This window comes from Gymnogyps californianus, chromosome 1 (genome assembly GCF_018139145.2).
Source record: "Gymnogyps californianus isolate 813 chromosome 1, ASM1813914v2, whole genome shotgun sequence".
Taxonomy (NCBI): domain Eukaryota; kingdom Metazoa; phylum Chordata; class Aves; order Accipitriformes; family Cathartidae; genus Gymnogyps; species Gymnogyps californianus.
In genome coordinates, this window is record NC_059471.1 from 113,100,848 (window position 1) to 113,127,797 (window position 26,950).

Sequence of the window (26,950 nt, forward strand, 5' to 3'; positions counted from 1 at the left end):
TTTCCAACAGGAATAGCAAGTGAAGGAAAAAACATGTTTCGACCTAGTGCAGTTTCACTAGAAGGGCATAACACTGAGGTGGGAAAATAAGGGCAGGCTGATTCTCCATCACAGCAGTGAGAAGGAGAACAGAACAGAAGAAAAAAAGGAGATTAACTGAGCTGGCTCTTAACAAATATTATGCAATTTATAATTCACTATCATCTTTCAAAAAGAAAGGATCTTCCTAGATAATAGCTCTGTGGGTTGTGGTTTTTTTTTCCTTTCTTTGTGATGCTACATCTTCCAGACTATCCCTTCTTTTAGCTGTTTGTTTCTTCCTTTTGAAATTAGTCTACATTATTCCATTAAGGTTCAGAAAACCAAACAAATAAAAACAAACACATAGCAAGTCCTGAACTAACCTTTAGGGGTTTAAAAAGAGAGAATGAGTCCATTTCTTTAAAGCAGGCTTTTTTCTTTTTTCTCCCCCCCCAAGCTACTTCCAATACTATCTTATTCTTAAAAGCAATCCCTGAGGCTGTGGAAAGCCTATCCCACGTCAGGAAGAGGCAGGTGAATATACATAAATACTGTTTTCATTTCATAAAAAGAATCATGGAAGGCTCTGGGTCTTCAGTAGTTCCACACACTCGTCTTCTCACCACATATTTGCCCCCTAAATCTTAATATGCATGAATATGTAGGGGTAGGGAATCTGATACATCACAGAGATCTTCCGCATGGACTAACTGTGTCCTGCACTGCCCACAGTCAACAGATCCACCATAAATCTTCAATGGTCAGGAACATCTACAGGTGTGGAAGAAAAGGATGGTGAGGGATTCAGGATCACTGAGCACCCAAGATTTTTGTAAAGGTAAAAGATTATGTGTGTGTATATATATATTCAAATTGTTATTCTTTTGCATTTTTAGACAAAGGATAAATACTAACCTGGGAAAAAAAAATTTAAAATGTCATTTTACTTTTCCTTGTTCCAACTAGTGAAAGAAACTGATTCTAAATCAGTCTGAAAAAATAATCAGGTAAAATGTGAAAGGAGGTCATCATCTCTGCAAACCAAAATTAAGCTGTCACAATCAAAGTTAAAACCGACGTGATATCTCTGTAAGATGACTGATGAATTTTTCAGCCTGTAGTGGCAAATCAAGATAGCAGAACAATAGTATGCGCCAGGTGTCGACTGAATGAATAGTGCCACATACTTCTTTTTTTCTTCTTTTTTTCTGAAAGATGCTGGCTAAAAACATTCTTGTTTACCACTTCTCCAGCAACTCTTTCCTAACTGTGCAATATTTTCATAGTTCGGCTATCATGCAGAGTTGTTTAATACTGGGGCGTTTCACTGGTCTGATTCACCTTGCACTCCCCCAGCCTGTAATGTGTACATGTCCTGACCTTTGTAACCATGAGGGAGGATTTGACCAGAAGACGGCCAGAGGCTCCTTGCAAACTAAATTATTCTGTGATTCTATAGGAATCCGGAGAACTTCCGCAATAGACTCGATTCTTCTTCCCAGATTCATCCAGTCACACCGGAGTGAGTGTAGCTAAAGTAATTCTCCTTTGCACTCATGAAATCCTAGTGAGGGGAGGCGCTAAGCTATGAAAAGCAAGGTGATACAACTTGGCTATTTGGAGTTTTGTAATATTCTAATAATAAACCTAAAAATATAGCTTAGCCTGTATTTTCTCCAAGTTTGTTTAATTTGTCTTCATCTGGGCTTCTAACCCATAGTAATAATGCAGTGCTGCTATTGCTACCAAAGATGGTGTAAGGTGTATCATGGAGTTTTCACTTTCTGTGAAATCCTTTGTGTCATTTTTATAAAGTAAATCAGTGGAAAGTCCACTTCAGAAATGATCAGATGCTTGGGATATTATACCAATAGGCATGGAAAAAACAGCAACAAAATGTTGTAATAATCCTGTAGAAATATCAGATAATATTTTACTTATGTGCGAATTTTCTTGTAGTTGGCTACCTTTGGCTTTTCCATGTAATATAGGCATATAAATATATTTCAGTTCATCTACATCCTGTTGCTATTTCTTCCAGTTTTAATTTAGGCAGCTTTAGTGATGCTTTCCTTTATTAACTCTCACTTACATGGTAGTGGTGCTGTCATATATATGACATTTATAAAGTCGCTGACAGGAATGATATTGTGTATCAGAAATGAATTTATATATTTCTTGTCCATTAACAGTGGATAATGACAATGGACAAATGCCATTAATTAATAAAGTCAAAGCAGGCCCCTTACAAATTTGTGTCAGCACATTTGCTTGGAAACAAGTATATTTTTTCACAGTTGCACATAATAATTTTAATGTAGGATTTTCTGATCTTGTTCAATGGACATGTTTTCAAGAACCAGTATTGACAGTAGCAGTGCATGAGGCTATCAGAAAGCAGTTGATAATGAGCTCTGACACAGTGAAGATGGAATTTTTGCTTTAAGGTGTGCGATTAAGGTGTGTGAAATTACAAGTGCCGGGATCATGTGTGACGCTCATATGATGAACGAGAAATACTTTTAGCTTTGAATCACCTGCTGGCCTTTGTAAAATAGATGTTTAAAAGATAGTGATGTTATAAAAAATAGAAATTGTGTTTAAAAAAATTAGAGAGCTAGGAAAATACAGTTTATCCTTTAACACCAATGATATGAATAGTTTAGGGAGTCTTCTAGTAGTGTACCACCCAGGTGTGTAGGATGTGTGATGCACTTTAGCCTGAGGAGCTGAGTTTTTATTATGACTGACACTGCATGCATTTTTCACATTTTTATCTACATCACATGGAAGAAGTGAGATATATGTAGTACAGATAAGAGAGATAAGTGAGATAAAAACACTACTCACTTAAAAAAAACCCACAACCTGAGTTACGTACAGATGTAACTGAGTCCATAAAAGCTATGAAAAAAGGGGGTAACCACTGAAAGAATTTATTTAAATACCTGTCTCTTTCAAAAGTAACACTCCAAAAACACAGGTTAGCAATCTGTCAGTACCTACAGGATTATATGTGTGTGTACACAGTGATTAAGAATACTGACAAGTCACAACTGTGCTGCATTGAGAAGACAAAAACATAATTAAAACCAAATATAAAACTACATATAAAATCAACTAAAAAAAGAGACATCAGTTCCAAGAGAAGTTGAAGAGACTACACTAATACGGAGACTGATTTTATGGAAGAAGGGTTTTGCGAATGCATGATTTTAAGGAAGAAGGAACTGAGTGACAGACAATTTGCAAGGAGGAAGTCTGCGTTTGTTTCATGAAAGGAATGAAGGCATGGAGTTGGAACTAAAGACTAGAAGATAGAGGGGAAGGAGAGGAGGGAACGCAGAGAGAAAGCTTTCAGGAAAAATTTCAGAGCATTTTGAACGCAAGAATGAACCCAACTAAATCCTTGGTGGTGATGCATGGGAATTTGAGTTTGAAGTGCTAAAAGACTGGAACAAAAGGAATGGATAGCTTAAAGCTGTGGTCCTCAGCCTAAAAGTCCCTTTTAAGGCAATCAGGATGCTAAAGAAGGAAGGTGTGACTTCATTGCACACTGTGTAGCCCCCTCTCCATGGTGAGCTGGAGCCTGTGAGCCCTTAATAGTCTGAAGAGACTTAATCAATCTTTCCTCACTCCAAGAACCTGAACAACATGGTACCCATATGCTCTCAGTTCCTGTGATGGGATCATGACTTGGAAAGTGCTTCTGACCCTCAGTTTTTGGGGCTTCCTAGAAGAGCACTATGGAGGGTCTTGATTGCACTGTGTGCACACTTTGCAGTGTGACTCAGTAAATGAACACAATAGAAACTGGAGAAAGAAGCAACAAGGGAAAAAAATAATAAAAACTGTACTGGGAGACCACAGGTCAAGGATACAGCTACAGGGAATATGTTTATGTCTTAATTCTGATTTGTTACAGTGTCCCTAGCAAGCGTATTTCTGCCCCACAAGGTAACTGAAATTCAGATTTTTGGTGCAAGACGTGCTGAATGTGATAGTGAGTCCACATGGTTCTTGCAAGGTTAATAGAATTATTGGCACCATGTCCGAAGAGAAATAAAAGGATGTGAGGGAGCTCAAAATGGCCTCGGATTGATTCTGATATTGATTCATGGTGAAGGAATTCACATGAGTGATGAGAATTGTTTAGAAATATTTGGCTCTTGTTACATCTGCTATAAAGTTATGCTATAAATGAAGCAGATGTTAAAAGAAATAAGGTGTAAGGGCACAAGTAGAAAAGGAGATAGCACACTGCTAAATGTAACACACATGCCCGCATTTGCTAGGAATGGGAAAAGGGGAAAAGAGAACACTGTGGAGGCAGGAGATGATTGCTACCTGTGCATTGGGACTAGAGTGGTAGTACATGCCCCTGTTGAGTGTTGGGATGCATTTGTTTTGGAATTACTTGGTAAAAATACAGCATAGAACCATGCTAATTTTGTTTCTGTTTAGTTTCTTTTTCAAGGAACTAGTGGTGATAGATTTTAAGCAGTAATGCTGTATAACCTCATACCACAGGTATCAAATGAATATTCTCTAGACAGAGTAATGAGTGTGATGATGGAAAGACCATGTGAGAGGTTTCCAGTGGATTTCCCAAGGGCTATGTGAATAACAGATAACTGGTTCAGTTGGGACCAGACTGTAAATGCATGTCCTACCACCAAACAGGGTGTGCTCCCATGTCACTGGGGGAAACTGTTCGTTGGCACAAATGACTTGAACAGATGTTGTGAAAGGAAGCACAAGGAGATGTGTGAGATTGGACCTAGGTCATTCCTTTGAGATACTTAAGACACTCAACTGTTAGTCCTGTTCCAGTAAGTGTTTAAATATTTCATGGAAAAGCACCTTGAATTTGTTATGACACGTTAGTCAAGGTTCAGCCTCATAGAAGCATTGACAGAGAGTTTCAAGGCAACAGCTGAAGAAGGCACACATCTGTCCATGCCCGTCTGTATTGACATGACATTGTTAGTAGTTTTGATATAACGTTTTTTTCTTTTTTTTTTTTGGGGGGGGGGGGGGAGAGTGTATTTGGCAAAAATACCACACTCAGAATATATTCCATCTTTCTTTCTTTCTACCATATCATACAGAGGGAAGATAAGGTTGGGTCCGGAGTGGAACTGTTATCAGCAGAGGATGGTGGTGTGGTAAATAGAGATTTCTTCTTATCTACCTACATATTGGCAGTCTATGTGGTAGTTAGTGCAGGATTCATTTGGTCAGTGCTGCCACGGGATATGAAAGACACCCACAGTACAGGAGAAGCAACATCATGTATAAAACAGACTTATAAAGACAACACAGAACTGGACTACGAAGGCATCCGTAACCATCACTGGTTATGTAAGCAGCATACCTTTAGGAAAATAATTTTGCTGTGGATTTTCACGTAGTGCTAAGGAAAAGAAAAACAAAAAACAAAAAGATCCTATCTTTTATCAATTTAGCTTTGTTGGTTTTGCAAGGAGTTGTGGGGGTTTTTTTTCGTGACTGCTACTTTTAAAAACGTCTTGTACATATTAAACAGGTGACAGTATTTTCTTTGTTCGAAAATTTCATTACTGTCTTTTTCAACCTGTTCTTTCAAAGAAAAAACATACAAAGAAAACCAAATATGAGGAGAAAGAAGTGAGGAGAAAAAAGGAATTATCTATTTCTTCTCTTTTATTGACCATTTCTTTAATCTCCTGTCAGAGTGACTAGCTCACATAAGTTAGGAACTTCATTTAAGAGGAAGCCTTTATGAGGCATTTTTTGCCTTTCCCTAAAGTTAATCTTCATCCTACTTTTATACGGCAAGGGCCCTGTTAGTGTACTATCACAAAGTGCAGTTAAGCCAGGGCACTGCAAAAATCATACAATTAACAGTCAAATATGTTCTGTATCTGTAGCAGAGAAATGTTTCCCCTTAAGCATTTTTTTTTTCCTAGACTTCAGGCTTCAATTTCCAGCCTGTGTACTACTATGCTATCCATCCTTTGCCTACTCATAGCTGTTGACTCCAGTACCAGATGTCAGCTTCAGAGAAGGGGCACATCATCAGGCTTTGCTTATAGGAAATGTATTTAAAAAAACCCTGTGGTCTGGACTAGCAATAATATCTCATCCTCTGTGAAGCTAGGCAGCTAACGGTAAAATGCTAGTAAGGAATACACAAGAAAATTTGCACTGTCTATCCAGCTGAAATGCCATGAAATTTCATCAGCTTCCTTTTAGAGTGTGTGTGTGTGTGTGTGTTAAAGCAATGACCAGTATTTCGCAGCTAAACCTGCCTGTAGAGCATGTAGCTGATTTTAATATTATAAAACAAGCTTTGTTTGGTGGACGCTGAACAAGCACATGCAAACATAATAACATTTAGAGGTGCTCGTAACCCCAAACTTCCTGGCTTACTTAGAGATGATAATAAAAGAAGTATTACTTATTTGGGTTTGGTCCTCAGATAGTATTTCAGAACCACTGAACCTCTTTTTAAGAGACTGGAATTATTCAAATAGGTGTACTAGAAACTTTAATTAGCACCATTTCTGACAAATACCGCTATGAGTTCATTAGGCTTTTACTGGAGAGAGAACAATATGTGTGTGTGAGAATCCGTCTTTAAATTGCTAAAACATAATCTTACTTTGCTCCCATTGCTTTCCCAATCTGTCAAGACTCATGCCCTGATTTGGGGGTTTGCTCAGCTGGCCCTGGTTACGTAGCCTCTTGCCATGGCCTGCGTCTCTCACGCTTTTGACAAGGAGTCTGGGCTGCTTTATTTAGGCTCATGGGGCAGTAACAGCACAGCAGCACTGTATAGCATCGTAGCCTGTGAAGTTTTGTGCCATGTAGCGCCTTCTGGGAGAGACATTCAGCCAGCAGCCAGCTTATGCATCGGCATTCAGACAGGTCAGGCAGGTTTCGTATAATATCCTGTGCGCCTCATTTCTTCCAAAATGATCCCAATTTTATGTAAAAGAAAATGCCTCTCTGCTGTGTGGAGAGGTCCCCAAGTTGGTTACGTGTTCAAAATTTGCACAGCTATTCCTCTCAAATGCACCAGATGTCAAAGTGGCATGAACACAGCCAGCAACACAAGATGAGCTGGATAACTGGGGTTTTATGACAGGATGGTAAGTGATAAATTAGTTAGCAGGGTTACAGTGTAAATGGCAATGGGAATAACTGAGCTTCACAGATGACATCCTATTTAAAAGAATGGGTAAAGTTCATGTTTTTCTTACTACTATTGCTGAAATACATGTGACCTCTAAAGGACATGGCACATCATTTATGCGAATAAAGAAATAATTACTTTAAAACAGCTAATGAAAATATAGGAGTTTTTTAAATTACAAAGGTTTGGTTTTTCCTTTATATGTACAGGAAAATCTTAAATAAATATAGATCTAGGCTTCATGGCTAATAATGACATAACTTTCCATAGACTTCAAAGGAGTCAGAAAGATTTTACGAGCTACAGAGCCAGTGTCCTTGATTTCTCTGTTTTCTCTTTCTTACATGTTTATTTTCCCCAGTCTGCCTTCTCTTTATGAACAGAAGCCTTAGACAGCTAGGCAGTCCCTTCTACAGGTCCATATTTATGCAGATACTCCTTGGTTTATGGTACTTGTTCATTCCCAAGCAGCAGTATAACTGAGGACTCCTACTGAAAGCAAATTCTGTGGCTGTTATGCATGGTTTACCATTAGCAATAATGAGAAAATACGACTTGCTTTAATTAAACAACAATAAATTAGAAGTGATGATTTACTGAGGATAATTATTCTTTATTAAAAAATGGAGCTTGATATGTGTTGTTCTTTTCATGCATCATCAACTTCTTTCTAAGTAGTCAGCCTTACACTTGCACAGTTAGTGTTCGCGTAGTGTTTGCTGTAAGGCTGAAAACAACCGGTGATTAAAAACAGTGTCCGCTATGTTTTTGAAGGAGCTAATGGCCCCCTTTGGAGTTGCTAATTGGCAAGTTCTGCAACTCCAGGCTTTTGAGGTATGGTTGCCATGGAAAAATTGCTTTGAAGTCGGCAGTTGTGAATATTTGACCACAATTTTTCCTAGGTTGGAGACTGGATGAAAAGCACTGTCATCTCTCCCACAGGGCAAAAGATATCTGAAGGAACTGCGCAAAATGATTACCCATCAGAGTGAGCAGAATAGTGGCAGATGATGACAAACAAGGTTTTCCCAATGGATTTCATTTCCCTGTCTGTTGTGTATTTGTTTGGAGCTTTTCCTGTTTCTGTTTTGGTTGGATTTGGGTGGGTTTTCTTGGTCAGTCTTTGATCTGATTAGAAGACTTGTGGATGAATAAAGGTTAATAACTTCCGTTTAACCTAAGCATTTGTAAAGGAAATGCAGTGTCGGTCACCGAGAGGTAAGTTGCTGTTCCTGCAGTACAATATATATACATACAACACAACCTTCTGAAAAGCCATTTTGAGAATTCACATCTTCTATATCGGAAAAGATGCAGACCAGCTTGTTCCACTACCACTAAAATGACTGAGAGGTATTTTCGTAAATTGTTTATGTTATAGCACAACATCAAGGAAAATGATACATGGCTTACCCCTTCACACAATCTTGTGTCACAATTTGTGATGTTCTCCAATGATGCATTAGGTTGCCTACTGTCTGCCTGTCAGATTTTAAAGTAATCTTTTTTTTAAATCAGCTTGCCAGTTTGCACAAAATTTAAACTGACAGTCTTTGACCTTAACCAATATATGCACTGAATGCAATAAAAACAGAGACACAGATGTTACATATGAAAAAGCAGCTTCTTCTTGTTTTTCTGACTTATTATTTTTTCTCTATTACTCTCATAAAACTATGAAAGATGTGTTGATATCACTGGACACTGGTGAATTATCCTCGAACATCCTTGCTGATATACCTCAGCTATATACTTCAGTTTCCTCTAAACAAAGACTACCCATCATGTTAAATTGTGTGTTGATATGGATACTAGGTATCAATCTGAGCAAAACAAACCTATTTCGTGTTTTGATTTAAAGTTAATTTGGAGAAGCTGTTTCAAGAGGGACAAATAGTTTATTATCTGGAGAGACATTTATCTATACATCATAAAAAGATCTTTTCATGCCACACTGACAGAGCAGTTATGATTCTTGTACATGTAGAAGATGAATCTTGAAGAAATCTTTACCTTATAATAGTCCCTAAAATACTAACAATGAAAGAAGGATAAAAAAATAAACATGGTTGGATGACATAAATACGATGCGATGATACGGAGGAAGAGCAAGATTTTTTTTTTCAGTTATGTAGTCTGACCTGAGGCAAGTCAGACTTTCCTAGGAAAATGAGTTTTTGAGGCTAGGAGGACTATGCTGTGAATTTGGAGTTAGAAGTAATAAAACTGTGTTCATAAACAGTGAAATTTTTTATGTAAAATTTGAGAGGTGTCTATTCTTTTCTTGTTTGACTTACACAAGGTTTACTTCTGGGACGAAAACCTAAGTCTTTTTGATATCAAAAGAAAGTATCCGAATGAGTACAGTGGGGCACGGATTTTAAGGATATACTGGATTTTGATATCCAAAGAAATTAGTTTGTCTGTCTGATAGATTTCATTGTCTTCATTGGTCACAGTGAACTATGGTTTAAGATCTCACAATCCACTTTATTTTTTGATGTACCGTTCTCCCCCAAAGGTGCTGCTTTGTATACTATATAAAATTGTTTTTTTCTTTTCTTTTAAGTCACAGGAATAACCCTTAGGTGATTTTGTGGCTATTGAATACCAGTAATTAAAGCCAGGCCTTCCCTGGTCTCCAGTTCTGTCCTACTAGCTGAGTGGTTACATTTATTTTACAGGTTCAGAAATGTTAGCATGTTTATATTCTGTCACAGAACAGATTTATCTAGAGTACTTACAATTCAAATAACTCTATAAAGAAGAACAAGTCAACTTTTTTTTTTAAGGTACTGCGTAAAATGATCTGAAATTGAATCTGAGATGGTCAGGAATGTCGCAGACCAGTGTGACATTGGAGCAAAGACAGAGACCAGTGTGGGCATGTGTACTTCAGAAGGTAGTATGGAATAGATGAAAATCAACACTGAGGTGATGTAGTTTATATATTACATAGGAAAGAATGAGATGACATATGAAGGAACTAGCAACTGATTCTAAAGCTACTGAAGTCAAAGCAAAGTCTTCTTGTCTATAGGGCAGCAAAAGTGACTGGAAAGGGAAAGATCACACTCCTTGTAGTTACAAGCCCAGAACTCTCTTGGGCATGTTTCACATTACACTCTTTGGCACAGGAAATGCCAAAACCCACTGATTTTGCAGAGTAGGTGTGAAATGGCACTAATTTCTGTGTTTAAGAAAGGGTAAAAGATTGTCAGTGTTGATGGTAAAAGTAGAATGAGCCAGAGAAAAAAATATGTTGCTCCACAGGAAGCAGATTCAGAGGGAAAACTCACCCTATATTTTAGTCTGGCAGTAAATATGCTAGACTTAGGCTATAAATAAACTGAAGGTGTCATTCCACTTTACAGCTTCTTCATTTGTGAAGCCTGCTCAATATGTCTTTTCTCTACCAAACAGAGGGCCATTTCCTCAAATTTCTCACTTATGCCAATGTAAATATTTGTAATCTGTTTTAAAGGACTTTTCCCCCCCCCCCTTTATTTTTTTTTTTTCATGTCACTGACCAGGTTTAGAGCACAGAGTATCTCTTGCAGCAGCATGACTGATAAAGTCATAAAGTGCAATGGTTCTGCAGGTACGAACAGACAGGGCTCAGCAGGACTCTCAATGTACTTTTGCTGTATACATCACCTGGTGCCTAGTGCTGCAAGTAGAAGACCAATATGGATCAGAAAACTAGTCTTTCCTTTCCTTGTCTCCTCTGAGGATATGTGTGTACTCTGACAGGTGTTTTTACTAAAATAGGGCCTCATACAAATGCTTTCATTTAAAACTCAATAGAGGCAGACTGGTCTCTCTACTACTATATGATGACAGAGCACTCACCTTGCAGGTGCCTTGCATTTATGCCCAGTGAATTTTAACCTTCCCCCATTCATATTGGCAAAACATGATCAGAGCACCAAACTGTCCTGGGAAGGACAACTCCCATCTCACTAAGCAGAAAAATAAATATATAAAGAAAATCAAGATTCATTAAGTGATCATATCTCTTCAGTATGATGTACAGGGCTAACTCTGGAAGAAGACAGGGGCTCAGCTTACAGGCTCATCTCCAAGGACTGTTCAATCATTATGGATGATTACAAACATTCAGAAATGTTGCATGACCAAAACCCGGCCCTCTTCAGGAAATGTCATCATCACTAGACTACAGAATCATACACACGCTTGCACTCTCATTCTGGAATAAAAACATCTTTAATATTTTTATTTTAAGGAAAAAAAACTTTGACATGCAGAATAGGAACTTCCCCACCCTCCCTCGAGAAGTGTATAAGCACTGCTGAAGTAGCCAGTACTCTGGTAATTAGGTCGGTTTCTGTGGTGATGAACATTTGACGCTATTAAGCAAATCAGGGGATTGAAACTGGGACCCATATACTCCACATTGCTGTTCTAACCACTGGGACACTACATTAAGGGGGGGGGGGGAGAAAAAAGAAAAAAAGAAGGAAAAAAGACCATCCTTTTTCCTGTTTTAAAAAAAGCCTATCATGTTTATAATCCATATAGAAATGCAAAGTACGTGCATGACAAACAAGTAGAGGCTGAACTGTGAATAGCAGGTAAACCTACTCACCATCCTGATGTAGAAACCTCTGCTTTTAATTCCTGTCATGAGGAACATGGTCCAAAATACATTCTTCTAGATCCCTTTCCAAGACAAAGTAACTCTCTACAGGCCTAGGAACCATAAGACAACACTTGGGGACTAGATGTTTGAAACTTGGGTGTTTCTGCATTCAGTGGTTTTGTTTGCTAAATACCTTTCTTAGTGTAGCTCAGTCATGTAATTTTTTCTTCAGTTTTTCACTGCCCTTTTTTATCTCTACATTTTCTTTCCTGCAATAAATCACAGGTTAATCTTGCAGGGTTTTTTCTTTTTTTTTAAATTTAAAGTATATTTGGAGAAAAATATAGTTTATTATCTTCATGACCATTTATATTTTAAAGTTATTTAAAATATCGGTATTTCTATGGGCTCATTTTATTTCAATGAACATAGTGGATTTGTATATAATAGATATACTTGGCTCTGTGCCTGCAATGCATTTTGCACAGCTCTTCTTTCTAAATATACCAACAACACAGTTCCACTACATTCATTAAGGAACGATAGACAATGTTATTCAAGTGCAATGCCACATGAGTGCTTTTAAGATGCAATGTTTACTTTCTTTTTCCAACAGTAACTCAAGGCAAGCTAATAACAGGCTGACGAGAATTTAGCGTGCAGGAGAGGGGAGGCCTGCAAGACATCATATGCGCTATTGATTTTTCTTAAGTGCTAAAGCTTTTAAAGGGATTCCTACAAAGACGCATGCTATATGGAACAGGACTCTGTGCTCTGTCAATTTAGCTGGACAGTGAAAGGAAGATGCAGACTGGAAAAGCCAAACAAATGGAGAGACCTCTGGGGTTAATAAAAGTGAAGCTAGGTTCCTTCCAAATTGCTTTGTAGGCAATTGGAAAGGCATTGCAACCATTCAGCTTCACTTCAGTGGAGCACCTTATGTGGGAGATGTTATCAGTCCCAGTCTTAAAAGGTTGCAGAGGCAGGCAGAGATAACTCCAGGTTAAGTTTTGCTTCAAAACTCTTTAGACACTGGGGATACAGACAGTCACGTTCATAACCTCAGATCAACATCAACCATATGCATGACAAAAATCTCTCTCGTTGTGCCAAATTCACAAATATAATGTCACAATGCTAAATGATCTGTTTCAACCTGCCATTACTTTTGCTCTTCACTTTCTGACAGATTACTCCATGTGGCACTCAGCTTACCATAAAGAGTATACTTTCCCAAGGCCAATTGCTGAGCAAGAGATCCATCAAGGCTCCTGAAATGCATTTTCAAAGAGGTTAAAGTGATCTGGTGATGTGCTGAATGTGAAGTGTTTTTCTACTTAGAAAACCGAAGTCCAGAAGACAGGAATTTAAAATGAGGTTAGAAAGTTATTTACAATACATTTAATCTTCCTATACAGGCAAAGGCATGTTTTGAGGCTTTTTGTGAATGTTTTGACAATTTGAAATGAAGTATCAATAAATTCAGCTGAACCACCTCAAAACACTTACTGACCTTTTAACTTCTCATGGGGAAACTACTGATCAGATATCAAAGCTGAAGATCTGAGTATTTCGTTCCAAACAATTTACAGGGAGGTTAAAGAGATGCAGCAGCAGCCCAGAAACATGGTGCTTATGTAGCCTACAAACAAATTCTTCATCAGCTGAAAACAAGCCCAGATTTTTGCCTCAAGCATGCTTTAATCTGTGTAAGAAAAACAATTTCTGTTTTGGTTTTGCATAGAATTACAGCACTACAGAAAGAGATATTGGCTGTGTATAATTACACCTTTCCTAACCTCTGAGGGTTTAGGGAAGATTTGCATGTAAAGTGAAATTGGGTATTTTCAATAAACGAGTAAACTTCAGGAACTCTCACATTACCTTCTTTCATTTTTTTTTTCGTTTAACAAGAGCGAAATGGAAAATTTTTCAGCAGTAAAGTTTTCCAATAAATAAGAGAAGCAGTGCACAGGCTAGAGAGACAGTTGCCACCTGGATTTTTTCCCTTAGCAGCTATGGCATATTGTGGGAGCTATTCCTGAAGTCTTGTAGCAAGGCTATATAAACTCTAACGGAGAAAGGGCTAACTCTCCCAGGCTGATGAAGGGCCATTTACCTAACTTTTGATACGTAACGCACATAACAATGAGGAGCAAGAGACCTGAAAACATCAAGGCACTGTGGAACGAGTAACATATAAATGCAGGGTCATGGAGCTGGACAGGCTGCACACAGCGAAATGCAAGATGAGAACAGGAACAGCACGTACCCAGTAACGAAGGTGAAGGAGGAGGCAGAAGAAAAGTTTATATCCTGGGGCAAATATCGTGACATGTGAAATTCCTGCTGCTTTTTTGAGAAAATTGATTAAATATTACCGAGTTTAAAAATGTCCTAAGGGAAAAAAATTTAAAAGGTACTTCCACCTTTCAGACAGATCTATTAATAAATAACCTGAATGACATTACAAATGTTTTTTATTCTCATATATATAGCAAGGAACAGTCTTTATCAGAGGAAAAAACCTTAGGAAGAAAGGCCTCTCTAAGATTCTGCAAACCAAAATAAGCCTGACATTAGCATTCTAATATGACAAATCAGGCTTATCTTGGTCTAGCTTTTTCTTTTCGCTTAAAGCTTTGCCAACAAAATGAAACTTCCATTGCTAATGTCCTCTGAGTTATGGAAGAGTGTGTACACATATATTTGCACACTTTCCATCTTGGATCTTTCCAATTATCTCAGCTGTACTTTGGCTTTTTGACACACCTAACTTATTTTTCATGGGGAAAAAATAAAGAAATTATTATTAAGAGGGCTCCAACAGAAAGGAGTGCCAATCAAAATGTAACATATTGAAAAGGTCAAATATTTCCCGTTAATACATTCAGAGTCAGAGCTCTCTTTGTTCTTCAGTTTCTTCGATGCTACAACTAATTCAATTAAACTAACTTTAAAGCTAAGAAGTGTTGTCATAGATCATAACCTTTAGAAATGTCTGCATTCTCTCTTACACATTTACCTTAGTTAGCATATTTTAATGATATCTCAAGGAAGAACTGTGTTAAGTGCTCCTGGCTTCTAAAAAAAAGTAAAACTAATAAATAAGGCAGCTGTCAAAAGCATACAGAAAGATTTAGAGGTATTGTATTTAAAGATCAATACCCATCCATACAGTGAACTGGACACAGAAAGATAGAGTGATAGGAAGAAATAGAGTAATGGAAAAAAAATTACTTACAGTGACATTCTTAAATATGTCTCACATCAGCACCCCTCTGCACCATCTCTCTCAGGAAAGGATGATGATCGTATGATGGGTTAAAGGAGATAACAGTACAAAAATAAGGAGGATGAAGCATATACTTGAGACTTTGAGTGACTGTCATATCTGATGAGCTGACCAGCTAACTTCCTAGCATTAGGCTGGGTGATCTTCTTTCAAAACATCTGAGGTAAATAAAGTTGGGTCGTTCCATCATTTTGAACAATACTGGCATGGAAAGGTTGTATGACAACTGCCACCTAAAAGATGGTAGAATACACTGTTACACAGGCAACATGCTTATTCTAGTCCTTTTACCCTTATCTAGGTATCTCAGAAAATGTTAATGTCACTGCCATCAACTCTGTGCAGTGCTATTTACTAAGCTGTGATTGTTAAGACTAGCTTCATACTCTTTCCTCTTTCTGGTCTTATAGAAGGCAATTACTTCAGGTATAGGTCTCTTGCCTTGTCCACAGATGGACTCCTGTACTTCTTACATGCTTAGGCTGGTCACTGGGCAAACTCCTCCGAATATATCACTGGTCTTAAAACAAATGCTTTACATTCAGGTGTTTGAACTCAAAACAAACCAGTTGCTAACAATCAACATTTGGAGAGAATCTTGTCCTATACTTCTGTATGCACTACATTTGAAGGGTCTTCCTTTTCATTTGCAAGACTAGAACCAAAGCACGTAACATTTTTATAACCCACCCACACTTTTCCTGCAACCGTGAGTCTCTAAAACCAGAAATATGTAGCACAAACATTGTATAGAAACAGAGGATAAACTAACTTTCACAGCTAATGCCATGTTACTGCTACTGATGCTCAGCCTAGCTACTTAGAACTAGTTCAGATGTTTCTGCTCAGGACTGAATTGTATTGCACAGTTATAAACTAAAACTGTTTCTCTTTTCCAGTGACTAGTCCTGTTCAAACATGAAACATCTGACATGAGGAAGATGGAGTTTGGGTTCTAAACTGTACTTATGATATAGGCTTTTGTTTTGCAGTGTATGAAGGATGGGCTAAATTTGGGGTTAAACTAAAAAATAAAAATATAAAAATCCATATTATGATGCAAGTCCAGCATGAATGAGGGAAAAAAGACTATGGCCTTCATCTCTGCAGTTTCCCAGCATGAATCACAAGACAGAATCAGTGATACTTCAGAGGAGCAGGAGAAAGGAAACAGCACAGCAGGGCAGAATCGCATTTCCAGTAGTCCCTTCCCTTAATCCACATCTGGAAATACCCATTTGCAAATAATTGCAAAATAATGCTGAGTAACCTATGAGTAGGGGCATTTGGCTTTGCTAGATCAGGTTTCAAAAAGCAAGCCACAGCTCATACATTATTGTTAGAGAATTACAAATACAGAAGAGACAAGAAGAAAATGAAACAAACCTTAATTTAAACCCTTGTTGCAGCTCATATTCTCCTTAAAAAATATCTCTATCAGCGTGCTTCCTGGTCAGGACAAACTCTTTGCATATTACAGCTTCTGAAAAAGTTAAATGACCACTAGGTGTTTTTATCCTGTACGTCCAAGTGATTATGAGTTACGAATTTATCCCACTCACCTGATGACTTAGTGACCCCCAAATCTGGCAAAAAAAAAAGCAAACCCTCTCTTTCCCCTGTCATAAAAAGGCTGAGCTACTGCCAGCAACCCAAGGCGGTTACCAGTTCCCCAGCTGGTGCATTTTCAGCCAGCAAACGCCGTTGCTGCTTTCCTCAGCTCCCTTGAAGGAACTGAACAATTGGCAACTGACGTGACTTTTTCCAGCGTTTTATAATCCCTTTGATGCCTCAAAGGGGATGACAATTTTCAGATTGAAAAACACTGCTCAAAGGAAAATTCTTTCTGATTATTTGCAAGAGGAACTTGAGAACGACAGTCAAATATTTTATAAATTGGGGCTCTCCTGCCTCTTTTTTTGACCACACACATTACCGGCCTGTGCTAAACAAGAAGGGACAAATTAAAAACACTCTCTTCCCATCCCTGTACCACCCCATAAAGTGTTACCTGAGAGGTTATGTTCAGTTAGGAAGCGTAGGTTTAAAACAACGTGGATTTTTATCCCTGTACCTGTCTGGGCCAGTCTTACCCGGTATGTTGAAATGTATGGAAGGAAAAAAACCTCAAAAAGTAGTCATTCCTTTCATGAAAGTATTGTTTCTTTTTTTTAGGCAAGAATTATATCCAGTTGTATTTAGATATATAAATAGCTTTTTCCTTCCCTCCTCTATGTCAAAGTCCATAAAACCCCTGAATACCAAGTCAAAACAAAACAAAATCTAGATTATTTGTGTTCATGCTCTGTATTGTTTAGAAGCAAAAAGTTTTTTTCCTGAGCACTTTTTTTTGGTGCAATTACCAATAAAATTTGTAATTTACACAAATATACCACTGTTTGTTCAAACATGGCATCTCTGGAAGGCATTAGTTCAAAGATACTGTATTGATTTAAATTGAAATGAATTACCTTTCAGGGAAAATGCATTAACTTCAGTGGAGAGACATGGCAGTGAATATAAATGAAAAAAACATTATTTCACTAGACTATTTTGGCCTCAGTTCACATGAATTGTTTTTTTTATTTTTTTGTAAAATAAATTGAATCCAAACCAACACTAGCTTATGACATTGTGTATGTATGAATTTCAACAAGGATGAAAAAAAAGATGGAGAAATGGAAGAGGCATGAAATATGAATCAGATGGCCTTAAGGTCCCTCCTTTCCCCAAGGATTTTACCTACCTACCTTTATTTATTGTCTGATTTAATAGACACTTGAGGAATTTTATTTTATCATTTTGGGGGAGGGAAGAGTAAATCAATTTAAACACTTAATGGGATTTCTGGTTTAAATAGTCCTGTGAGCAGACTGATTAATGCTTTTTATTTTGTATCTCTTCCAAAGCAATGCAGCCATGTGATTTTTGTCCCGTATTGCTTCTCATACATAATATTCTTATGAGAGTCCCCACTAAAGAATATACAGTTCATGTCAGAATTTTTCTTTATTTACTAAAATTGTATTTGTATCTTAAACTTGCAAATAAGGCTTGGTGTACCAGAGTTAATCATTTGTACTCTGAGAATCACATGACAACAAGAACAACAACAACAACTACACATATATATATACATATATATATATAAATCCTTTCAGGTAAATATGATTCACCCACAAAGGTGAAGTCATTAGAATATATTGACAAATGTGGACTAGTCAAGTAAGATGTTCAATGCTAAAGGCTTTCATCAAACTGAAGAAACGAGCTGACATCTCTTCTATGACTTTGGTCAGTATTATACAGCCACTGTATTATACTGCAAGTTAACTTGTTATTTTTGTATTGGTACATATAAATTCAAACAAACTCCATCCAATATTCCCTCTGTGCTTCTCAGCTACCATTTTGGCAATATTCTGATAAGTCTGAATTCTGTAGTTCCTCTTTGGTCCACAGAAATTGTATCTTTTATTGATTTCATATTGAGTCTTTATTCCCCAGCTAACCTCTCTTGGAGGCCATCCAAACAAGTGGGCTCAAGCAAGCCTTGAAGTAGGAAACTCTGACGTGACATTGGAGGAGGACGGTGAATGATCAAAGTCATTGCACTGGTTTTGAGGGGCTGAGGGTAGCAAACAGAAGAAAGATCTGACTGTAGGAGAGGCAATGCAGAAGTCATCCCATTAAGAAAGTGAGTGAAAAACAAGCTGGTGAAGAAAATGCACTCACTGGAGACTCTTAAAATGTATACCTTCATACTCATGAACCAGTCATGGTCTGGAAAGGGTTGGAAGTGTAAATTTTGACAGTAGAGAATTTTAAAGAAATCAGATTACTGTAGAACGAGTTTAACTTTGTTACCTTTATGAGGCTGTGTTGTCATTGAACCGGAATATGCAATTAAAGTTATAGATATTAACTTGTTAACTCAATCACAAAAATCCTATCAGAAGATAATTATCACTCTTTCCATTTTCCTAACGAGTGCACAGCAGCTGACTGAGTAACCCAGGTATGTTTTAGCACAAGGTAAAAGAGAGTAGTTCAGATGATTTGGTATTAAGCACCGTTTTTTATCTCAGTGTCAGTCCCTTGCATTTGAACTCTACCTCAAGAATGAAATATGATAGTTTGGTTTTCATTAATGGCATTTAATGATACACACCCTGATGATACATGTAAAATTTAGATTTTAATCCATCATATGGAACTGCATGTTCACTAATATATCAAAGAAGTAATATATTCTTAATATTGCCTGTTGGTAGTTGGCTTCTACTTGGCTTCTACTCCAACATCTAGAGTATATAGCGATATTACTATATTTGCAGGGATCATTTAGCTAGCCACTTGATGTCACCGTAACTCCACAGAAATATTGCTCTTCATGCACTAATGGGGTGCAAATAAGTGGCTGAAGCAGAAATGTGCTTGGAATTAATGTTTCTGTCAGTAGCCATATGAGCTAGATAGACGATGTACATCATTACATTCATTCTCTTCTGCAGAAAGGCAAAGGGTAGCTATAGGAAAGCTCCTTTTCATGTGTGCACTAAAGATTACTTTTAATTAGGCAGCTTGTCTAAGAGGAATTAGATTTTGTAGCAAAGAATGAAAAATATTGGTGAGGAAAGAATACTGGCAAAAGCAGTAACATTGCAAGAAACCGAAAAAGCTGAGTCTTTTTTGGGTCAGAAATATTTGTCATTGCTGAGTAAAGTTTTTCTTTGTTGGTATTAGAGACTGTCAAAGTATATTTTGGACTTGTCTGGAAAGCTTTTTGTACATGTGAAAAAAGCCAAAATTTTTTGTCCAATGCCATCATTCAGTTCATCAAAAGGATTAAAGCCTTTTAATATTGCAACAAAGGCCAGAACCATACCTTACTTGGAAATTGCACTTGTTAAAAATGTGATTTTTCAAAAGTGAGGTTTTTCTCTGAGTAATAGTTGTGCACATTTCAATAGCACTAATGGGAGGATCTATTTTTATGTGTACTTAAGATCATGCATAATTGTAATGTATGGCAATAAACGCTGAATTAGTAAATATCTCAGGAAAAAAATATATTTACTGAGAAAAAAAATCTGACAGAATATGGTTATTTTTTAAACCAAAGCAAAGCTGAGAAACTGTTTTCACAGAACAGAATTTTTGTTTATAAAGAGACATATTTAAAATAAAAAAATTAAGACCCAGTAATAATTTTTTTTTCCTATGTTGGACTGAACGGAAGAATTACTGGGGATTGACTTGAGCTGTGTTTTTTGATACTGTCATTTTGCAGAGGGAAAAAAAAAGGAAAAAAATCAGTCCTATTCCACTCAGATCTGTTTTTTTTCCTACCTCATTTTATTGTGGTTATGAACTATTTCTTACTCTGAAAATCCCCAAAATAACTCCCTAATAAGAACTCCTCAAACAACATGATTCCCTAGATCTAGTAAAGTCTCAGAGGTCTAGAATATATTGGGGATGGGGGTAGAATGAAGACCTTAAACTCAGCTGAAGAAAAAATGGTGGTACCTTAATCTTAAAGTAGATCATAGATAGTGAAAATTGTGTACCTAGGCTCCATATGAGAGAGAGAATGAGAATTTGAGAAGGGAAAGCCAAGATGTATCTGTGATCTTTTCCCTTAAGTCATCTTCTGAGTCTAAGTCTTGAAAACTTTCTTCAAAAATTGCCCCGAATACTCATTCCTGTATTTAAAGTACAGAGTTGGGAACAGCTAACCATTGTCTTCATTCTTCTTACCGAGAAGAGGATTTAACCATCAGGCTATGCAGCTGGGGTTGCTTTAGCCAAAACATCTCGTTCAGTAATGAAAGAGGTGCCAGCTTCAAAAGGAGGAGCTGGGAACATTTTCCAAAGCTGAAACCTCACCTGGTAGCCTGAGCACTTTTCCAGAAATGAGTTTTTTGGATATTGTCATACAGAGAATGAAAACGAACCTAGGAGTCCATGCACTCTAAGTGAGAAATTGAACCACTAAGCCACTGTTTAAATAACTAGCAGAGGGTGAGGGAGGTGACCTGCCATGTTTCTAATTAAGTAAATTATCGTTGTGAATTATGGGACCTCAAATCTGTCAGATATATTCAGAAAGTCTATAGATTGAGCATTTTGGGAGAAGCAGAAGGGGAGAACCTTGCTTAGGTTTCCCAATAGGGCTTAGACATTTAGCTGCTTGTAGGACTTGGGGTTTAGGAAGTCACACATGCACCCAGAAGCAGAACATGAGGCAGCTGAAGAGCTTGTGCCTCTAAGGGCTCCAGGCACGCCCCAGGTCAGACACAAGCTGCTTTAAGGTTTTGCATGACATCAATCTAGTTACACACTACTTAAGCATGCAACCAATTGCTTGATAGGATATGAACATACATATGATAGGATATGAACATCTGACTATGTGTGGCACGCTGCTGCATATCTCATGACCACCAGGAAAAAGAGGTTTTTTGACTGTTAAATATTTTCAGAACTGATTCTTCGTCTGGTCTGTGGTGGGCTGACCCTGGCTGGATGCCAGGTGCCCACCAAAGCCACTCTATCACTCCCCCTCCTCAACTGGAGAGGGGAGAGAAAATATAATGAAAGGCTCGTGGGTTGAGATAAGGACAGTTTAATAAAGCAAAAGCAAAGGTTGAGCGTGAAAGCAAAGAAAAACAAAAGATTTTATTCTCTACTTCCCATCAGCAGGCGATGTTCGGCCACTTCCTGGGAAGCAGGGTTTCAGGACGTGTAGTGGTTGCTCTGGAAGACAAACGTAAACAAACGAATGCTTCCCCTTCTTCCTCCTCCCCCTAGCTTTTATAATGAGCAGACGTCATACGGTGTGGAATATCCCTTTGGTCAGTTTGGGTCAGCTGTCCTGGATCTGCCCCCTCCCAAGATCTTGCCCACCCCCAGCCTACTGGGGAGGGGAGGGGGAATGTTGGAGAGACAGCCTTGATGCTGTGCGAGCACTGCTCAGCAGTAGCCAAAACACTGGTGTGTTATCAACTCCTTTCGAGCTACCAATACAGAGCGCAGCACTACGAGGGCAGCTATGGGGGAAATTAACTCCATCTCAGCCAGACCCAATACACTGGTCTAACTTACCATTGCTCAGTATCTTCAGGGTAGTTCACAGTGATTTGTGGAAGTGTGGAACAGCAATTTATGTGGAATACCCAGCTCAGGGGGCTTCATATACATCTTCACTGCATAGCTGAGCAATCCACTTAGCTTTGAAAAGCAATTCTAGTTGGTTACTCAGCTGCCAGAAGGACTATGATAGCTTAGATCTAGATGACTGACTCAGTTGTCTGCATGTATTATCATTCTCTAGCAAGTGAATCAGCAGTCCAAAAGGCAGTCAAACTGATCAAAATTTAGCATAGAACATGCTAATCTAGATGAAAATAAATTACTGTAACCTTTCACTTGGCATTCTGGCTTCCAGTAGGATCTAATTTCAGCTCCTTCACTTTTTATAAAACTTTAAGTAAGAGCTTGTATCCAAGCTAATGAAAACACGACAGGACAAAAGCTGGCCAAACACAGCTGGACTTAAAATAGCAAAATCTAAAAGGAACAAAAAAAAATTGATAAAATTGCTTTTCTTGCCCATACCTTCAATTCTGGCTACAGAGCTCTATAGGGTATGCCAGAAATTTTGATATAGGAAAGAATGGGGTTTGGCACCTTTGAAAGTGTAATGATGCTGATCTCTTACTTTCCCTCAATCCTGCATGTTGTTCTATGAGCTGTATGTTAATGACCTGGTGATCTATACAGCAAAGACATTAATGCACTTTCTCAATATTTTCCTTATCATTGCAAAAGCAACTCAGAAGAAAGGAGAAATTAATAGCCAGTTAAACTGAAAAAAAACGGTCTCTCCAAAAGAAATACGTAAGAGAAAAATCTAATGGGGTTGCTATTATTAGTTTGTCTTTAATTATTTTTTTTTAACTGTAGGAGTCTACCTGAGTCTATTTTACTACTGTGCTTCACCTGTTAATTAAATGTTGCATGTTGAACACCAAATCCAGTTCAGGCTATAATAAATGCAATGGTTTAATTCTGACTGTCCTTTTCTAAAACATGAGACTGATAGAGATGCCTACAAATTAAAAGGAAAGAAAAATAACACTGTTAAAAACAAACAAAAAACCCCCCAATAATACGTTTTAGATCTTGCTCTTAATAGGCACTATACTTAATGGTCTGTCCATATTTTCGTTATAAACACTGTTATTGAGGGGTTAATAACTCAACTTAATCAGTGCCTCGTTGAAACTATAGATCTACTTTCAGTTCAAAGTGCCAAAATGCAATTTTTTGGGAGGTACAAATTAGAAGAAACCATTATATGTAAGTTGTTAGTCTTTATTTATTTTATGATTCAAAAGTGCAACTGATGCTCTCAAGACAATTCATCTTCAGGTCCTTTATAAAGAAAAAGTAAATGGCAGTCTTTTACCCTGAAATTTTTATTAAAATAAGGATGAGCAGTGGATGCACTTGCTAATATCCAACTGTCATCTAGCATAAGATAAAGTCAATTTGAGCCATATCAGTTTCTGCTCAGCGGGGAACTTGCCTTATTTTTTTCTCTCCAGTATTTATGTTATATGGCAGTGAGCAATTCTACACACAATATATTCAAGCAATAAAAGCAGAGGAACAGGGCTTTTTCTGAGAATTAACAACCTCCTGGGAGCCAATGATCCACAACCCTAGAAAGGGTCATTAACCCCAAAGAAATGTCCAGTGCTGAAGTTGTTATTGATATGAGCTGAAAGTGTGTGTATTTATCTGTGGAAAAAAAGGGGGAAGGCAGAATGTTTGGAATTTATATTTCTACATATGACTGTATCTTTAGCAAACCAAGTAAATGATGCTCCTAGAATAAGAAAAAAGTCCTTTGCAACTGTTAATCATATTCCAGAAACTTCACTCGGCGGTATAACGTGATGAAATTTTTTTGATTATATGGTTCTTGAAAGACTAGTAACATGACACTCAGAGACAAAAGACTGATAAATAGTTGTGCGGGAAGAGAACAGACAAGTAAAACTAAATAGATGATGAAGTTACCTGATAAACTGAGAAGACAAAGGCAGAAGAAAAAACAATTTCAGGGAGAAGAATAAAATTAAAGGCAGTAAAGAAGGCGAAGAGCAACAAAAAATTAAAATCTGACTGCAACTCTTTTCACATTTTGATATTTTTCTCTATGGACTTGTGTGCAAAAACAGAGGTACTCTGGACACTAAGGTACAGAAGTGCCTAATGGACATATTTCAGAAGAAGTTTCTTTTTGGATGACCAACTCTATTCCAACATTATCCATGTAGATAAATTTAATATGTTATTTATTTATTTTTCCCCAAGAGCAGTGTTTTGCCATGGACAAGTAGAAATTCAGCAATTTCTACAAGAAATTGGAAACTACATGAGACTTCATGGACCGTTGAGTTGAAGAGGCTAAGCAGAGTAATGATACGCTTTGTAAAGGGCAGAACACTTAAGAGATAAGGTTCTCCTTCTTGCTCTGATTTATACCTCTTTGCCCAGCATCCGAGGGGGTTCTTAGGCATTCAGCTGCTACTTTCTCTTACATTGGATAACTGTTTTTTAAATTCCCAAAGTACCAAAACTGGTTTTCTAAACAGAAGTTATGTCTTGAATAAAGGATTTAATTTTAATTTTTGTTGTTAAATTTCTTGACAGAGATCATGAGAGGATATTCTGGTGCAGAACAACAGGAACGTAACATTTTTTATTAATTAAATCTCCCTTGGTAGCTATGGGATACTGCTTCACCTATCCAGAACAGATTTAACTTCTTTGACTCTGGTATTTGCCTTAGGGCTTTCTTTCAAGTGTTACAGAACTTCAAAGTCTAGGAGCTTGGGTCTTCTCTAGTGTTGAAGTATATCAGATATTGGATGCAAAGTCAAGCTACCCAATCTGAGAGAAAAGCCTGACCCTAGATTTTTCATTCAGCCTAGGGCTATCTGAAAGTGAAAAAGAAAGCTCTGAGACTAGATGGAGCTGCAACAAAAGCTATTTAAAAAACTGGTAAACCATTATGTTTGATATTCTGAAGTCCAAGTTCTTAACATAAAGCTTGTAAAAGATGCAGTAAGAAAGAAGTTATACAGATGGAAAATGTATTCCTCTGTATATTAGAAATATTGTGGGCATTGGAGATGACTTGTTTTTTATGCATCCTATGCAGTACTGTAGCAAACCATATGATATCAGGTGTAACATATTTTACAGTCAAATCATTTTCGTTCAGCCTCATACAGGGTTATGACCAGCAGTACACATACATATGGCTATAAAAATGTCCCGTAAATAAATTGTAGTTTTAATTTCTATTCATGGTAAGAGTAGCATATATTTTACCTAATATATAAAATACCAAGCCTTGGAGACACAATAAAGGACGTTAGAAAAAGATAAGCTGTTCAAAAACCTAGGTTTTTTTATGGTTAACCATAAACCATGAATAAGTGCATTCATGTATATTTCACATTGCTTATTGCTGCCTCACTAGTGTTATCAGTTAAAGTTTCATATCAGTAAAACCATAAACATAATTCAAAAAGAATCGGCATGAATTTATTGCCACTAATAAAAAAAAAAAAAGGCAAAACAGAAAATGCAATTTTCTATGATGTCTCACAGGGCTTATAATTAATTTCAGATAGAAATTGAAATTAAATTACACATTATAGTCAGCAGAGGCTTTTTGGGGAACCCATCAATAGGTCATTTTTCTGAAGGGTATATTTACAATTGCACGTTGATGAAATACATGCATTATAATGCAAACGCAAGGAAGAGAGTCTCGAAAAATGTGCAAAAGGCATGTTCCCCTCACAGTAAGAGTAATCTGACTTTTCTGTACATTTGTAATCGTTCAGGCATCTCCTTCCTGAAAACATAATTCCAGCTGCACTAAAGCTCTTGGGAAGATTATAATTACCTTCAATGGTTTTCAAGAAGGCCCTGAGATAACAGAGAACTCTTCTATTAGCAGGTGCGAAAGACTGTTCCCATCTTATTTACTCTCATTTTACAGAATAGTTAATAACTTGGGGCAAAATCAAATATAATTTTTCCTGATTTTACACTTGAATCTATTTCCACTGACTTGAGTGGAGCAGATCCTGATCTACGCTGCTGTGAAGGAAGTTATCAGAACACAAGCTTCCAAAATTTTTGACAAGGTTTTTGCTTATGTCTCTACTGCTGATTTTCTTCTAGCTATTCTTACCATATTTTTTTTAATTTTAAAGTTGTACTATAAGTATCTAGTAAAGTATTTAAGTTTATGAGAACATTAAATATATACTTCTACCTTATTATTTTTAGAAGATGCAAACATGCTTAAAATAATGTTTCCATTTTCTTTCTAATTAGGAGTGCTTTCTAAATATGATTCTTCAAGAAGTCCTTAAATTAGATTAGCCAAAAAGTTTAAAAAGGTGTTCAGAACTAAGATTTTCTGACTTGTAACTTAGGGTCCAAGCATTACAAGTAACCGAGACACTATCAATTTCAGTAGGTCTCTAGGCTTTCTGTGTTGGAGTTACTGCTGGGGGAAGTGTACTGTGTACTCATCCTGGAAATTCTCACTTGGCCGCACGTCCACTGACTTTAGGGAAGGGGACTGTGTGTGCATCATCCATCTGCACAATTTGGTCTATTTTGAGAAACGGTATATCTACCTGTCTATCTATGTGTGTGTATGTGTACTTTTATCTTTTGCAGGAGTAGATGTCTTGAGTCCCACATACACCAGAAAAGTTAATTTTATGGTTCAAAGGATTCTTGGGCC